General features: G+C 33.8%; 3 non-coding genes across 3 annotated transcripts; 2 read left to right on the top strand and 1 right to left on the bottom strand.

Annotated features, from left to right (window-relative positions):
- Positions 1 to 3,919: 3,919 nt before the first annotated feature.
- Positions 3,920 to 3,992, top strand: TRNAF-GAA (transfer RNA phenylalanine (anticodon GAA)). The gene has a single exon. It is a non-coding gene; the product is annotated as a tRNA-Phe (tRNA).
- A 2,940-nt stretch (positions 3,993 to 6,932) lies between these two features.
- On the bottom strand, positions 6,933 to 7,004 carry TRNAE-UUC (transfer RNA glutamic acid (anticodon UUC)). The gene has a single exon. It is a non-coding gene; the product is annotated as a tRNA-Glu (tRNA).
- Positions 7,005 to 12,040: 5,036 nt separating this feature from the next.
- Positions 12,041 to 12,112, top strand: TRNAQ-UUG (transfer RNA glutamine (anticodon UUG)). The gene has a single exon. It is a non-coding gene; the product is annotated as a tRNA-Gln (tRNA).
- The last annotated feature ends 257 nt before the right edge of the window (positions 12,113 to 12,369 follow it).

Genomic DNA, 12,369 nt, shown 5'->3' with positions numbered 1-12,369 from the left:
CCAATGACAACTGACAGCTATGCAATGGATGCTGGTTTCACCTTGGTGACCAAGTCTAAAGCAAAGCTTTCTAAAAAACAAGCGGAGGTTATCACTCCAGCAAGACCATCTGCCTCTTCAACACGGCCATCTGCCGTTACTCCACCGAGACCTACTGTCTCTTCCACTTCAAAGGGACCTTCTGTCCCCTCAACCTACTCGGATGCGGTTGTTCCCGTTCGATTTTCTCTAGTTCCTGAAATCAGGACCTATCCATCGGGATTCTTTTATATCCCAGAAGATCTTCATAAAACCAGAAGGTTTTATGAATTTATTCTAGTCGACACAAAGTCAGTTGAAATTACTCATATTCCGAGTCGCGATGATCCTTCGAAAATCGCGTATTCAAAATTAAAAATTTTTAAAGTCATGAACCCGACGTATTGGAATCAAGATCCATACACGGAGAAGACTTTTTCAAAACCTTTTGATCCTCATTCTTACTCATACAGAGACTATCAGATGACATGGTTCAATGTCATTTGGTATTAAAATTACGAGCACTCGTGGTTTATTCAATTCTGCCAGAATGCTCATAAAATTCATTACCCATTTTGGTTTATCAAATGGTGGAAAATCTTTGGATCAGCCAAAGATATATTTCCAGTCCCAATACCGGAATCGTACCACTACTTCATTCAAAATATATTCAAAACCCCATTTCCATTAACCATGCGCTTTTGCGTATACTTTCAAATTCCTTGGATTTTAACTTAGAATTTTCAAATTAAAGAAACCGAAGACCAAATAAAACAAGTCTTCAAAACTGTCAAAATCAAATTGTAGGGTAAATATACTTATACCCACGCAGACATCAAAGCGGTAAAGGTCTGGCTATCTGAGAATGGCCACCTTCAGGATTTATCCAAGAAGAGGACCTCCGAATTCCTTAATTCAAAGTCGAAGCTACTCGCTGCATTAGCCCAGACAACTTCAGAAGCTGATTTTCAAAAGCTTCTTCAAGAGGTCGCATCAGTCGGTTCGACGTCTTCTCCTTCTATTGTAGAAGAAGAAGATGAAGACACGATTTATGATCTCAATAATCCATTTTTGGATTCTCAACCACCTTTGTAAATATCATCATCAATGACTGAATAGTCGTTAAACTATTTGTAAAAAAAATTAAAAAAATTAGTTCGTGAAATATGTCAGGATGAAACATTTCTCCTCACATATCTCATCATGTTTGTTTGTCTTGAATCTTTTCCTTTATTATTTTCACTTTTCCCATTTGTATTATTATTTTCACCTTTATTTTCACTTTTCCCATCATCACATTATTGATGATTATGGATTTCCACATTCGTCAAATTATTGATGAGTATGGATTTTCACTTTCATCTCATTATTGATGAAGTGAAATAAATAACCTATAAATAACCTTCAAAATAATACAATTATTCAATCAATAAATGTATTAAATTATAAGGAAGAACAAATTTCTTTTTTAAAGGAAGAAATTTCATTCAACAGAATAGAAGATGTGGAGCTTCAATTACTCTATGTTAGCTACTATGTTTAGGATTTACTAATTAGACACGAGTTCTTGGATTTAGGGGATTGTTTTATGTAATTTTCAACTACAACTTATGTTTTCAAATTTTTAGGTCATAATTTAGGTAGTGGTTGTATATTATGGATGAACACTAGAGTTTTTATCCCGTTCACCACAACTACTCTAGTTTTTGTTTGAAGGCTATAATTGTCATCTATGTTGTATGGCAATAAAATTTGTTTAGATGAAATTTTAGTTAAAGTTGCATATTCTACTTCTTGCTAGTAAAAAATTTGTTTCTTACCATAATATGAATTTAGTTGCAGAGTTATTAGGAATAAGATGGAGAAAGAAATTTTCTTTAAAATAATAAACAGACCCAAGTTCATCTTTGTTGTTGTGTAATTGTGATTTTACAAAAAGCTTAACTAATATGAAATATCAAGGTAAATCAAGAATATGTCCTACACGTCATTCAAGGTAAATCAAGAATATGTTCTTAATCGCGACCTTAAGCTAGGATATTACTTCTTGTTATGTTTTCAGGATCTTAGAACTTAGAGGTCATCGTGTCATGTATCATATACTGATCCTGGAAACCTTCCCCTAAAATAACCTTCAATTTTCTCCCCATGAACACATGAATGGTGTCGTCATAATCATGTAATCCTACTGGTAAATCGTGGTGCAGGACATCTCGTTTAGCAGATGGGAAAGGTAGGCCTATCATAACATCCAGCTCATGATACATATTGCATGACATCCTACCTAAAGAGGAATATGAGCCTTTGAGTACACACGTAATGCAGATAATGGTTACTTATGGGTATGGATCCTACCAACTTATTTAAGATGTTATTCACATAGTTCTAGGTACTTGGTACATGGATTATTGATGAACCTAGGTTTATACATAATGTCATGGGTTAGGCTTTAGGAGTTGAGGTTTTAGCTTAGGAAAACATTAGAGGGTAACCTAACGTGGACTAATTCGTGTGAAAATCTACTAGCACTTTCAGGACCTCTTTCATTCTTGATTTTTCTGAATCTTCTGCTAGAAAAGTCTTCTCCGATCAGAGTCTTCCTTTTTTAAACACATTGTAATTCTTATTCTATAAAAAATTTAATGATTCGGGAAGTTTATAAAAATTAGAAAATGTACCATTTTCTCAATATTTTTTCAATTTTACTTGTTCTTTGCTTCTAGATACAACCTAGTAGGGATTATACACCATCTCTTATTGGAGACCGTGAGTGTTGCAAATTCTACTCTCCTTTGAAAACTTTCGGTCATCGAAAGTGCTTATTCTAAAATAGGTCAGGGTACAAGGTTCTTGTTTGCTTTCTGTTTCTCAAGTGGCTTCTTCTACTCTATGATTCTTCCATAGGACGTTAACAAGAGAGATTTCCTTGTTTCTCAATCATTTCACTTTCTTGTCTATTATTTGAATCAGGTCTTCTTTATATGTTAGGTCATCTCTCAAGAAGAGAGTTTCATGAGCCAGTACGTGCGAACGATCTAGGGTATACTTCCGTAGTATGGATACATGAAAGATATTATGTACTGCAGACAAGTTTGGGCATTGCCCGATTCTATAGGCCACAAATCCAATCCTTTCTAATATCTCAAGGGGACGGATAAACCTAGGGCTTAGCTTCCCCTTTTTACCCTACCTGAGCACCCCTCTCATGGGGTGCTACCTTTAGGAATATATGATCCCCTACCTACAATTCCATGTCCTTGCGCCTTAGGTCTGCATAGCTTTTCTCTGGGCTTTGTGCGGTTTATATCCTAGCTTTAATCTTCTGGACTGCGGCGTTGGTAATTTGCACCAGCTCTGGCCCAATAGTTTTCGTTTGCCCCCCTTCTTCCCAAAAGATAGGGGATCGAAATCTTCGTCCATAGAGAACCTCGTATGTGGCCATTTGTATGGTGGCTTGGCAAATATTATTATAAGCGAATTTCATAAGGGGTAGGTACTTAACATGTCTTCCAATATTTGCTTGAGCATTTTTGTTTGACCATCTTTTTATGGGTGGAATATCGTACTATAACTGCGTACCCAATGCCTTTTGTTAAAATTTTCAGAAGGGAGATTTAAATCTGGCATCTCGGTCTAATACTATTGCCTTTTGTTGAATTTTAAGAAGTGTACCCAATACCTTTACTGATGAATATTCATTTTTAATGTTAGCAAGAGTAGCTTAGTTGGGAGATTGTTAGACTGAAGATTTGAAGGTCACACTTGTTTTATCCACGTTCACCGCACCTGTTTCAATTTGCATAACCTGACTATTCAATAAAAAATTAGTCATTATTTCTTTTTAAAATCTCAATGAATCAGCGAAAATATCTTTACCGATAAATTTTCATTTCTAATGATTGCGGGGATAGCTCAGTTGGGAGAGCGTCAGACTGAAGATCTGAAGGTCACGTGTTCGATCCACGTTCACCGCACTTGGTTCACGTTGCATAATTTGAATATTCTTTTCAAAATTAGTGAAATACGGTCACGTTTTTTATCCAACTGGTATAGGTTGACTAAGTTGCATAACTTGACCAACTTGACTATGGAATCTAAAACATGTTATTTGGACATGTTATTTGACCAACTTGACTATGGAATCTAAAACATGTTATTTGGACATGTTATTTGACCAACTTGACTATGGAATCTAAAACATGTTATTTGGACATGTTATTTGGGATCACTTAGTGACATGTTATTTGGGATCACTTAGTTGCGATTATAACACCTTATAGTTTAGTTGATTATTATTTCTTTTTAAAATATAATGAATTAGTGGAAATAGCTCTACTTATGAATTTTTATTTTTAACTAAGTTGCATAACTTGACCAACTTGACTATGGAATCTAAAAAATGTTATTTGGGATCTGCAATTATAACACCTTATAGTTTAGTTGATTATTATTTCTTTTTAAAATATAATGAATTAGTGGAAATAGCTCAACTTATGAATTTTTATTTTTAACTAAGTTGCATAACTTGACCAACTTGACTATGGAATCTAAAAAATGTTATTTGGGATCTGCAATTATAACACCTTATAGTTTAGTTGATTATTATTTCTTTTTAAAATATAATGAATTAGTGGAAATAGCTCTACTTATGAATTTTTATTTTTAACGTTAGCAGGGATAGCTCAGTTGGGAGAGTGTCAAACTACAGATTTGAATAGTTGATTATTATTTCTTTTTAAAATATAATGAATTAGTGGAAATAGCTCTACTTATGAATTTTTATTTTTAACGTTAGCAGGGATAGCTCAGTTGGGAGAGTGTCAAACTACAGATTTGAATAGTTGATTATTATTTCTTTTTAAAATATAATGAATTAGTGGAAATAGCTCTACTTATGAATTTTTATTTTTAACGTTAGCAGGGATAGCTCAGTTGGGAGAGTGTCAAACTACAGATTTGAAGGTGACGTGTTTGTTTAATCTCCATGTTCACCGCACCTGTTTCCATTTGCATAAGCTGACTATTCAATAAAAATTTAGTTATTATTTATTTTTAAAATTTCAATAAATAATGAATTAGCATAAATACCTTTACTTATGATTTTTTTTTTCAAATATTAGCGAAGATAACTCGGTTTCACCGCACCTGATTCACGTCACATAACTTGACTCCTAACTATTCAATTTAAAATTAGTGATTATTTCTTTTTAAAATATCAATGAATTAGCTAAATACCTTACTAATGAGTTTTCAATTTTAATGTTAGTGGGGATAGCTTAGTTGGGAGAGCGTCACTATAGATCTCAAGGTTACGTGTTCGAGTTGAAGGAAGTGTCATAAGGCTAACTTTTTTTTCAATTTTATTTGATTTTATTTCAATTTTGTCAAACTCACTCAGGTACTCATCTCAATCATTTGAGCCTTGTTGGCCTTCAATAATAATCATTTCAGCCTTGTTGCGTTCAATAAGAGAGACCTTGGAAATAACCTCTATTCAACTGGATTATCACATTAACAATTTGAATCAAATAAAGTGACATTAATCATTTGAATCACCTCAATCCCACTTGTTGAACTTGACCAAATGTCTATAACATAACACTAACAAAGGTACAAAGTAACACAAACAAAGGTACAAAGTAACACTAACAAAGGTACAAAGTTCATAAGAGTCTTTTTAATCTAAAATACCATTGAACTTGATCATTATAGTGCCTCTCAAACGTAGGTAAAGTTTAAATTCGGGTCTCCTTGTCAAACTCACTCAGGTGCTCATCTAAACCATGATGGCGTTCAACAAGAGAGACCTCGAAAATAGCCGGATTATCGTATTAACCATTTGAATCACCTCAACCCCACTCGTTGAAATTGAAACAAATATCTATAACATAACACTAACATAGGTACGATGTCCATAAAAGTCTTTTTAATATGAGATACTATTGAACTTGACCATTAAAGTTCCCCTCAAAATGAGGTAAAGTTTAAATATAATTGGTGACAAAAGATGAAACTATAAAATAAAAAAAAAAAGAAAATAATATTCAATTTTAGAGAATCAAACCAGAATCTCCTAGGTGAAAGCCAAATATCCAAACCGTTGGACAACAATGAATTTTTGGTGTAGTTGTCCTAAAGTCTTTTGTCTAATCGCTGAAGAGTTTTACTATGATGTTTTAGGTAATGTCTAACTCTTCGACACGTCGTTTCATGTGTGTGATAGAGTTCTCAGAGTTACCGCGACGTTTCGAGCTATTTGATCGTGTGGCTGTTTCTTCAAAAGGGTCAACATCAAACGTCAGGTCTTTGATTGGCAACCCATCCAGAGGAGCATCGATTGCATCGATTCCATCAACAGTCTTCCCATGAGTTTATGGTGCATGACCCATTTTTTATACCATTCACCTTCGAGCGCCAACATAGTTTTGCATCGTCCATGAGATGCATTGCGACCAACATAACTCTTAGGTCCTATGAGCAAGTTCCAGTAACCTTCAAGTATTGTTCTACGTCAAAAATAAAGCTTTTTAATTCCTTAGCATCCCGATTTCCATTTAAGGGGTTGTGTTCTTGGATTTTAAGTTTGTTAAGCCCACATGAACTTGGCTTGAGGTATGGTTCTCTACTGCCAAACTTGTCAAACTCACTCGGGTGCTCATCTCAACCATGATGTCGTTCAACAAGAGAGACCTCGAAAACGACTGGATTATCGCATTAACCATTTGAATCACCTGCTCATCTCAACCATGATGTCATTCAACAAGAGAGACCTCTAAAACGACTGAATTATCGCATTAACCATTTGAAATTGAACAAAATATCTATAACATAACTCGAACAAAGGTACGAAGTTCATAAAAGTCTTTTTAATTTAAGATAGAAATTGTAAAATAAAATGAAATAAGAAAATAATATTCCATTGCCGGGAATCGAACCCGGGTCTCCTGGGTGAAAGCCAGATATCCTAACCGCTGGACGACAATGGATTTTTGGTGTAGATGTCCTGAAGTATTTTGTCAGATCGCTGAAGAGTTTTAGCATGATCTTTTGCTTAATGTCTAACTCTTCTACACGTCCTTCCCTTTGTGTGTTAGAGTTCTCAGGGCTACCGCAAAGTTTCGAGCTGTTCGATTGTGTAACTCTTTCTTCAAAAGAGTCAACATCAAACGTTAGGTCTTTAATTGGCAACCCATCAAGGGGAGCGTCGATTGCATCGATTCCATCAACGGTCTTCCCATGAGTTTATGGTGCATGACCCATTTTTTATATCATCCACCTTCGAGCGCCACCGTCCATGAGATGCATTGTGGCCAATGTAACTCTTAGGTCCTATGAGCAAGTTCCTGTAACCTTCAAGTATTGTTCTACGTCAAAAATAAAGCTTTTTAATTCGTTAGCATCCCGGTTCCCATTTAAGGGTTTCTGTTTTTGGATTTTCAATTTGTGAAGCCCAACATGAGCTTGGCTTGGGGTGTGGTTCTCTACGACCCTCCTTATCAAACTCACTCTCGTGCTCATCTCAGTCATCTCAGCCATGATGGCGTTCAACAAAAGAGACCTTGAAAATGATCGGATTATCACATTAACCATTTGAATGACCTCAACCTCACTTGTTGAAATTGAACCAAATATCTATGACATAACACTATTAAAGGTTCAAAGTTCATAAAAGTCTTTTTAATCTAAGATACTATTGAACTTGACCATTATAGTGCCTCTCAAACCAAGTTCATAAAAGTCTTTTAAATTTAAGATACTATTGAACTCATCCATTATAGTGCTTCTCAAACCTAGGTAAAGTTTAAATATAATTGGTGACAAAAGATGAAACTATAAAATAAAAGCAATAAGAAAATAAAATTTCATTGTCGAGAATCAAACTCAGGTCTCCTCGATGAAAGCCAGATCTTCTGTGTAATGTCTAACTCTTCGACTCGTTTTTTTATGTGTGTGATAGAGTTCTCAGAGCTACCGCCACGTTTCTTGTTGTTCGATCCTGTGGCTCTTTCTTCAAAAGAGTCAACATCAAACATTAGGTCTTTGGTTGGAAACCCATCCAGGGGAGCGCCGATTGCTTCAATTCCATCAATGGTCTTCCCACGATTTTTTTGTGCATGACCAGTTTTTTATACAATTCACCTTCAAGCGCCACCATAGTTTTGCATCGTCCATGAGATGCATCGTGGGCCAATGTAACTCTCAGGTCCTCTCAGCAAGTTCCTATAGTCTTGAAGTGTAATATCAAAACATATTAACGTATTTGATATTTTAAATATTAAAATAATTGATGTGTATCATAAACTTAAATAAAAATATATATTAGAAATTTGAATGAGATTCATATTAGTTAAACATATATTATGATATTCTACGACATTTTAATATTATTTAAATAAGATATTATATCTTAATGTATTAGGTATTCAAATATATAATTTGACAAAAATTATCACAAGTTCACTTTAAATAGAACCCTAGGGTTAAGTCAAAAAACATCAAACACTAAATATTGTGACATTTTAGGTGATATTTTGAAGAGGAAGCTGATAAAGTCTTCAAAGAGCATGTGGTCATGTCTGACATTTTAGGTTAACAACATGGTGAAAAGAAACCAGAAATTCTGATACTGGTAATTAACTACAAACCTTTGACTAAGGTTTTAGAATAAATAAGATATCCAATCCAAAACAAAAATGATTTGATAAAAAGAATTTAGAGTCAAATGTTTTTATAAAATTCGACATGAAATTGGGATTACATAAAATTCTAATTTCCTAAAATGACAAATATAAAATAGCATTTATGTCCAATTTAGAAAATATGAGAGGAACGTCATGCCATTTAGGCTAAAAAATGCTCCATCCGAATTTCAGAAGATTATGAATGATATTTTCAATCCTTTCAAAAAAATTCGATAGTTTATATTGATGATGTGTTGATATTTTCTAAAACCATTAAGGTCAACACTTTAAACATCTACATACATTCATTAATGTAATCAAAAGAAAACAACTAGTTGTGTCCATACCCAAAATCAAATAATATCAAACTCATATCCATTTTTTTGGATTTTAAATTTATTTGAGCCTTATTAAAACCCATCCAATGGTCTTTGTCTCAAACTTTGGTGATGACGTATCCTAGAAAAGCCAACTTCAAAAAAAAAATAGGTTCTCTCAATTACGTGTCTTATATCCTTCAAGATATCAGGCACATTTACAAATTTCTTGATGAGTGTGTTCAAAATAATACAAAGTCTTGATTTGTAAGGGATATATCTACAACAAAAAAAAAATCAAATCATTAGTCAAATAAACTCTTTGCTTAAGTCTTATTGACCGAAGGACAGATCTCATAATGAAACGTGACGCATCAAATATGGGATATGGAGGTATCTAAAATTGTCAAAGAGGACAGAGAATCAATTATCATATTCATTCAAAAGCCTCTAATAATACCATACAAATTACAAAATAGTAATAAAAAAAAAATACTATTTCCATTGGACTCTGCCCAAAAATTTTAAAGAAAATTTAATGAACAAAACTATTAAAATGCATTCGAGAGTCAAATTTAGTTTTAGAAAAAAAAAGGGAATAATCTTGTTTCAAACAAAAAAAAAATTTTGCTAGATAGAAGTAAGTTTTGTTGTGGTTTGATTTTAAAATTCTACCTATAGTTGAAAACACCTTCGAGATTACCTATGGGAGAGTTTCTAACAAAGTCTCTCTTCTCTGTCTTCTCTGTCTTCTCAAACTGATACTACCTATAAAAGAAGTTGAAAACACCTTGTGAAAGTCTCTAAGGATACTGCGACCTCTAGCTTTGCAAAATCCAGTGTTGTTGGTGCTTATCAAAATCGCTGCCAGAATAAAGTTTAACAAGTGGTTCTATGGTGTAGTGGTTAGCACTTTCGACTTTGAATCTAACGACCTGTGTTTAATTCCCGATAGGCAATCCACAAATTTATACAAAATTGGTTCATAGCCGATTCGGTAGGGTAACTTTTGGACCGATAATCTGTAGAAGGGGTCACTAAGGTTGAGATCATACAAAATGGGTCCATAGCTCAATGTTAGAGCATTTGATTGCAGATCAAGAGGTCACCAATTCGAACCTAGTTGGGCCCTTCTATCTTGGATAGAAAATTGTTACACTTTTTGGACCGACACTATGTCTAAGGGGTCACAAATGTTAAAATCCTACAAAATGGATCCATGGCTCAGTGGTAGAGAATTTGACCGATCACCCGTTTGAACTTGGTTGGGCCCTTTTATTTTGGACAGACACTTTTTACACTTTTGGACTGACACTCTATAGAAGGGGTCACTAAGGTTCAAATCATATAAAATGGGTCCATAGCTTAGTGGTACAGCATTTGACTGCAGATCAAGAGGTCATCAATTCGAATCTGGTTAGGCCCTTTTATTTTGGACAGACACTTTGTTCGATTTACTCCCGACCATCGAGTGTCTAAAGGAAAAGAAATAAGAATAATTACCGATTCCAAACCTTATTCCAAAGTCCTAGTGTGGTATCCAAGCACCCACTATGAACATGGTTAAAAACTTAGCACCACTATTCTCGGACAAGAACCAAGAAATCATTAAGAAAATAGTGTGGTCTTAGCGCCGCTATATAATATGGTAGAGAAATAAAAAAATGTTACCCTCATTTGTGTGGTGCTGCCATAAGTGATCAATAGAAATATTCTAAGCACTTTTCTCTTGTACTCCTTATAATTTTACCTTTTAAGGTTTTGTACTCCTTATAATTTTACCTTTTAAGGTTGTAAATATTTATAAGTGATCAATAGAAATATTTTAAGCACTTTTCTCTTGTACTCCTTATAATTTTACCTTTTAAGGTTGTAAATATTTGTGGGTTTTAAGCACTTTTCTCTTGTACTCCTTATAATTTTACCTTTTAAGGTTGTAAATATTTGTGGGTTTTAAGCACTTTTTTCTTGTACTCCTTATAATTTTACCTTTTAAGGTTGTAAATATTTGTAGGTTTTAATCACTTTTGTAGGTTTTAATCACTTTTCTCTTGTACTCCTTATAATTTTACCTTTTAAGGTTGTAAATATTTGTGCACGGGTGACTATTATGATTATCAATCAACTGAGTTAAGTGAAAATAAATTTTGAAGATGAAATTAAAGTATTAATTCTGATGTCATCTTTACCTGAGTTTTGGGATATTGTTATTAATGAGATTCAATCTAATGCCATTAGTAATTCACAATGATAATATTCAAAATACTTGACAAAAAAGAATGGTCAACATAAGATATTTGAAACAAATAAATATTTTGTCCTATGTCAAATCACTCATTTGAAATTCCTTAATAATAAACCTCAAGTCTTACATCTTTTATAGAGAAAAGTTCCTTAAATAGAAGTCTTATTAGATACTTCTAAGCATTTAGAGATCAACTAGACACAAAGCTAAACATTCTAAAAAAAATTAGGGGTTAAACTTTCCGGTTAACTTAATTTAAGAAACTTATGATTTTTATATTCTCAAGAGTTTAATTGACCTAGGTCAATTCAATCTAGTGGACCCAAGAATTGAACCGAACCAAACCAACTAGTTAGTAACATGATTTAGTGTAAGCATTTTGACGCAAAGTAGAAGCAATAATGGAGGGTTTGCAATAATATAGTTTTCACCCCTTGTTTCTCGAGTGAATATTGAAATAATATGGTTTTCCTATTAAGTTTTGCACGGAAGAAAGAAAGACTGGGATGTAAAGTATTATTTCAATTTCTTTGTAATATACAACAATATATAAATTAATTATAAGAAATATATAAAATTACATGTTCTCCAAGGGCTTCAATCAACACTAGAGGGTTACTTTTGCAATCACTCTAAAGGTGCTCAAGATCACAACGAGTTAGATAAAATAGCTCTAGAACTTTGAATCCAATAACTTGAGTTTGACTCGTGATAGAATCTCTCTTCTTGTGGAATCTGCATAAAATAGGAAAACCATTCCAAAATCAATTTTTACAAGGGGTTCTATGGTGTAGTGGTTAGCACTTTGGACTTTGAATCCAACGACCTGGGTTCAACTCTCGGTAGGACCTTTTTAAGAAATGACCTTGATGCGAAAACACAGAATAAGGAACGACAACACAAGACATTTTAAAACAAAAGGGTGTTTCCTAGCATTCGATGCGAAAACACAATTTTTCTCGAGGCATAAGGTGTAACATTCTTGAGTTATTCCGAACTTGCTCCGCTATCATTTGAGCCCATAATAACTAGCATGAGTTTTCGGTTCCGAACTTGCTCCGCTCCGCTATCATTTGAATCCATAATAACTAGCATGAGTTTTCGGTTC

This window comes from Cucurbita pepo, chromosome 10 (assembly GCF_057944985.1).
Source record: "Cucurbita pepo subsp. pepo isolate OVF chromosome 10, ASM5794498v1, whole genome shotgun sequence".
Lineage (NCBI taxonomy): Eukaryota > Viridiplantae > Streptophyta > Magnoliopsida > Cucurbitales > Cucurbitaceae > Cucurbita > Cucurbita pepo.
Note: the sequence above shows the minus strand (reverse complement) of the source record. Positions and strands in the feature narration are given on the sequence as shown.